Below are 6,000 nucleotides of genomic sequence, written 5' to 3'. Positions count from 1 at the left end.
TTCTGCCCTTGGTGACCTGCCTCATCATGGATACCCTTCAGAACCTTGTCTTTCAGGCTAGCGGGCACAACATACCGGTAAGTCTTTCTCCTTGTCACAACATCCTTTGACGTGCGATAAAGAACACCTGTTTTGATGGTAAGTTGTTCCTAATGCCGGAGAAGCCGCAAGGCTTCAGCTGGCTCATGCAGCCGTTCTCGCCGCGACGGCGGTCTCTGGCGTTCCACAAAATAAAGCACCCGGCCCAAGCACGGATCATGCTGCATTGATATGAGTTTGTCTTTGGACAAAGGGCGGAAATCAGACAGTTCGGATGGCAGAAGTGACTGAGTTAGCTGCGGCAAGCACAATGCATGAGGGGGCAAGAGGTCTTCGTCAAGGGAACGCTCCAGAACAGCAGACACCGCCTGTGAGGAGATGGATGCTGGGATACTGCCGCTGCACTGTTGAAGGCCACAGTCAAGGGACGATGTTGCAGTCCTGCAGTCCCAGGTCAGAGAGAGTGGGACTAAGGGTCGGTCGAGCAGTACAGTCTGAGTCAACAGTCAGGCTCTTCTCACTGGCTGTGTCAGATTTGTCAGCTGTCTTTGTCACATTACAGTTCACTTCAGCAGGGGAGTCAGTGACATAAAAGTAGTCAGTGTCAAAGTCTTCCAGTGCCACACACGGCGACACGTCCGCAATCTTGCAATTGCGCCTCAAAGTCACTGGTCTCGGGGAGGGGTTAATGACTCTCACTGGAACCCCTCCGTCGCCCCACAGCAGTGTTACAACACAGCCCACCATCACTGAACGTGGCACTGTCCTTGACTCACTCGGCTCCACAACCACCGTGCTGCCGGCCAAGAGACATAGATGGGCAGGTAGGCGACCCCACACCAAGTGTTCTGTCAAGGGCTCCAGAGTTACTGCATGCTTGAGTTTAACAGTACCCACCTTATCAGGACACTCACCACCCCTCCATGTCTCCACAGTGGTCAACAGCTGCAGCAGACGCCCCTCCTCCACAGGAACCTGATCAGAAAGGGACACTTTCTCCCAGAAGTCTCCAGAGTGCTTCAGCACCCGAATGAGGTGTTTGATGACATTGCTGCCAAGAATGAGATCATCACTTTGGCCCTCCACCATGAGCGTTGGAACCAAGAAGGAACAGCCAAACACCCTCATCTGCAACTCACACACACCAAGAGGATTTGTTCTTGAACCACCACATCCAACAAGGACAACTGAAGCGGGGGAAATAGAGTCAGGAGAAACAACATTATTCTGCTCCAGGAGAGGGAGCACATGAGAGCTCAAAGAACAGGCCATGGAGCCGCTGTCAAGCATAGCTCGAATGTTTACAGTGTCTTTGATAAGCACATCAGTGTGAAAAAGGTCATCAGATGCAGACAGTCTTTGAGTATTTTGAATAATCACAGTGGAGTTGTCACCTGCTAAGGAGCAGAACTGTGAGTATACAGACTGAAGATCAACATCAACAGCATCTCTTGGGGACATGTCATCTGGCCCTACACTACTCCCCTGCTCATGTGGGCCAACTAGTTTCCCTGCTGGTTGGAACCACCAGACTGAGCAGCAGGTAAGTCAGAAGGAAGAGCACTACGACAGTTCACAGCCTGATGTCCAGTAGCGTAACAGCGAAAACAAAGCCGCTCTCTCCTGCAGTGTGACACAGTGTCATAGTCGCCACCCCCACAAACGGAACACGGACCCCGAGACCTGCCACGGCCGTCCTCGGTGACCTGGAATACCGAGAGGCCTCTCGCTGCAGTAACCATGCAAGGAGAGTGATAACATGGTCCAGTGACTGCCCTTCAGCCTGTGATGTTCTGCTGGCTGTAACTGGTTGAGGGGCAGGGCCCCCCCCTGTAGACTGGGCATGGCACTGCAAAACATTCACAGCCTCACTGGTTTCCATGCTTCCAGCTGGGTGGGAAAATTGACGCTGCTGGATGCGCCTCTTCCAATGGTGTTCATCCAATCTCACCTGAACATCAGTGGCAGTCCACTCCTCCAGCGGCTTGCAGCTGAAGACTACAGACAGCTCATTATCCGGACAGTGGGTGATAAACATGACTGTCACTTCACGGGAAGGATTGTCGAGGGTCTTTCCCTGTCTCTTTAGTCCATCTACAGCCGTGTCAATGGCTTTGTTAAGCCGAATCCAGTAGTCAACAGCAGTCTCAGCGGGTCGAGGCTTTATGTCATAAAAGTCAGCAAGAGGCATAAAAGATGTCACAGAGCCACTGAAGTGCTGCTTGAGTATGTCAAACACAGGCTGAGGGCCTGACTTTAAGTCCAAGGAGGTAGGAAACTGATTGAACCACAGTTTAGAACCCCTACCAACACTTGACACATTATGTTCATCCATGGTCATAGGAAAGAAAAAAAAAACTGAAAATGTCAAAATCTACAGCTAAGAGTCTGTTATCCTATACACCTTCAATATACTGACATCCCCCCTTTTTTTCAACAGTTATACCAGATGGAGAGAAAAAAATACCTCTGCAGATTCACACATCAATATATCAAATCACAATCCACAAATAAACTTTTTTCTTTTTTTTCTCTTTTTTTTCTTTTCTGGCACAAACAGGCCACCACAAAAAAACACAGAAAACACAGTCCAAAACCGGGTCCTAAGCTACAACCGGACTCACAACCATAGACATAATATACGTAGACGCCTCATTGACTGACGCTTCCTATTGGAGCTGACGTTCAGAGCGGCTGCCATTTTGGATGGGTCTCCCATGCATCCCCAGTGCATTTATTTCTACGGAGGAAGGTGTATGCCCAGCTACTATAATCATCATAACTCCTCTAATTTTTACCCGATTTTCACACGGTTTGGTTTGTTACAAACGTCAGAGATGTAGTCATGATACAGAACGCTGTCACACATTAAAAACAAATGCTTTCATGCTGAAATACTTTGTCTTTGTTAAAGAGCATAATACAGACATATGGTATGGCATATTAATAAATGTATAAATGAATTAATTTTAGATTTTAATAAAGAAACAGTTTGATTGTTCATTTGATTTCTCTCTCTCTCTCTCTCTCTCTCTCTCTCTCTCTCTCTCACACACACACACACACGCACACACACACACACACACACACACACACACACACACACACACACAAAATCATGGCCCTTCTGTACACACCAATAACACAAGAATTTCTTCATTTCTGTTTTTGTGCGCTGAGTTTATTTAATGTAAAGTTAAGCACAGGCACATGCACGCGTGCGCGCGCACACAACACACGCACAAAAAACAGACATCTCGCATAACCTGTTGAGATGCGTATTAAACTTTGAGTACGTTTTTATACTCATTTGTGTGGGAATAAAATTTCACCAACTTATGTGGCCAACTTATGTGTGTCGGCCCACGGTCCACTGCTGCTTTCAAACACACACACACACACACACACACACACACACACACACACACACACACACACACCGTCTGGCCAGACGTGTCTAAATTTAAACTGTTCACAGCTTTAGGATGACAAAGATTCCATAATAGTCTGGACTGAAACTGCTGATGTTTGTGAAATACACTGATTTTACCACATATACATCATATGCATACATACAAAGCTCCCATATATACCTGCTCAGTACATCTTTTTCCTTCTAAGGCCTAGAAAAGTTAGCTTTAAAAGTCCAGGTCATTCCAGTGTCTTACACTACCCTGTTAAGCTTGTAACTGGGGCTGGGAAGCTAAATAAAATAAAATAAATAAATAAAATAGGGGCATTGTTGCGCTCTTTACGTTGACTTCGGTTGGCTCTGGTGCTAGCGGAGACTCACCCAATCTGGCGGCGACGCTGGATTACGCTCCAGCACGTAATGAGGCGTCTACGTATATTATGTCTATGCTCACGACACCAAGGGTGCTTTTCATTACATAAATTGGTCTCCTCGTCTCCTCCACTCGCTTCCTCTCCTCGCGTCTTAGCTCCGCCCAGCGAGGACATGAAAGAGGGATGCGAGGAAGGGACATGAGGACGGAGGAAACGAAACTCCGAAATGAAAAATCCTCGCTCCACAGCGTCAGTCCGAAGCGACGTCAATTACTGATGACGTTTGCACAGCTGTAAAAGCTGTAAAACGTGATATTATGGTCAGATCTGCAATCAGACTGTTCTACTCCTGATTGCTATTGATGAGGTTTCAATTATATGCCGTTAGAGGCATAACAGAGGACGGGTGTGTGGTAGATTAAACCAACAGCCTTGTAGCCTTGCTTTAAAAAACCATAATATACCAAGAATTTTCATTAATTTCTTGGTGACAGATACAATTGTTAAAAGGACACAGTTGAAACAAGAATCAAGATTACATTTGTGAAGACCTGCTCCCGCCATGATTCAAACATGTGCCACATACGACACAAAACTGGAAACAAGAATTCTGAAGAACTGGTCGTGTTATTCAGAGTTAAAGGCCAGAAACCAGGAGAGGGAAGATTTAGAGTTTTAAACCCCCTTAAAGTCACTACTGCTCTAGAGAGCCAAATAGGGAAAGGATTTAAGGCCAAGATTCTGTCAAACGGGATACTGAGAGTTTGCTGTGCAAACCAAAAACAGTATGACAGCACTAAAGATGTGAGAAAACTAGTGATGAAAGTTGAGAGAATGGTTCCCAATGACAAAAGGGGACCCAAAGGCGTGATTTATGGAGTGTACGGTGGACTGTCTGAACAGGAAATCTTGGACAATATTAAAGGAGGAAGTGTGGTTGAAGTTGTGCGTTTTAAAAGTAAGGAGGGAGTCGACTCCCCGGTGCTGCTGACGTTTGCAGGCAGTGTGCTGCCAGAGGTTGTGTACCTGGGAAGTATGGCTTACCGTGTAAGAGAATACGTTTGGCCACCATTGCGCTGTTTCAATTGTCAACGGTTTGGATACACAGCCAGTGCCTGTCGGGGCAAACGCAGATGTGCAAAGTGTGGGCAGGACCATGAAATAAAAGTATGCAAGACAGTGACCCCCAGGTGCTGTAATTGTGGGGGGGAACATATGACAGCATTTCGGGGCAGTGAACATTTTATCCAAGCCAAGCAGATGCAGCTCAATAGAGATCAAAATAAAGTGTCATATGTGGAGGCAGTTAAACATGCTGGTGGAGAGCTTGGAGCTCACAATATAAAGATGAGCAACCCAGTGCTGAGGAGCCAGCAGGCGTTCCCAGCCCTCCCAGTGTTGCCCCCTGATGCGCTTGTTTTGAGCAGAGATGCTTTTCTGGCGTTTATTGCAGATGTGCTGGTTGGAGTTAAGTCAGCAACAAGGAGATCAGATGTGATAAAAGTCGTAGTTGGGGCAGCTGATCGCTTCCTGGGCATAAAGCAGATTTCTCCTGAAAAACTCCATGGTTATATGTCAGAGAAACAGCAGTTAGATAGCTCACAGACGTCGAGGTCTGAAAGTATGGAGGTGCAGGACGAAAGCAATGATGCTGTGGACTAGCATTTTCATGTTTTACATTCTTCAGTGGAACGCCCGGAGTTTAATTGCTAATGGTCAGGAATTAAAAAGATTTGTAGATGAATTTAAGGTTAAACCAGAGTTAATATGTGTCCAGGAGACATGGTTAAAACCGTGCCTAGATTTTGTCATTCCAGGGTACGTGTGTCTGAGAAGAGACAGGTCTGATAGATCAGGTGGGGGCTGCGCAACCCTTATTAGATCGGGAATTCAGTACAAGAGAATTAGCTTGAACATTGATTTAGAGCGTATAGTTGTGAAGTGTGGACAAGTAATATGCCTATAACAGTTGTAAATGTTTATAATCCCTGTAAACATTTGGTTTTGTCTGAATTTGACAATTAATGGAATGTGTTAATGGTCCTGTTATCTGGATAGGGGACTTCAACTCCCACAACCCGCTATGGGGAAGTGATAACAAAGATAGAAATGGAATAGTCATGGAAGAATTTGTGGAAAAGTACAATTTGACAGTCATTAATGCTGGTAGGCCAA

This window comes from Chaetodon trifascialis, chromosome 16 (assembly GCF_039877785.1).
Source record: "Chaetodon trifascialis isolate fChaTrf1 chromosome 16, fChaTrf1.hap1, whole genome shotgun sequence".
Taxonomy (NCBI): Eukaryota; Metazoa; Chordata; class Actinopteri; order Chaetodontiformes; family Chaetodontidae; genus Chaetodon; species Chaetodon trifascialis.
The sequence above is the reverse complement of the archived record's forward strand: the minus strand, read 5'-3'. Positions refer to the sequence as shown.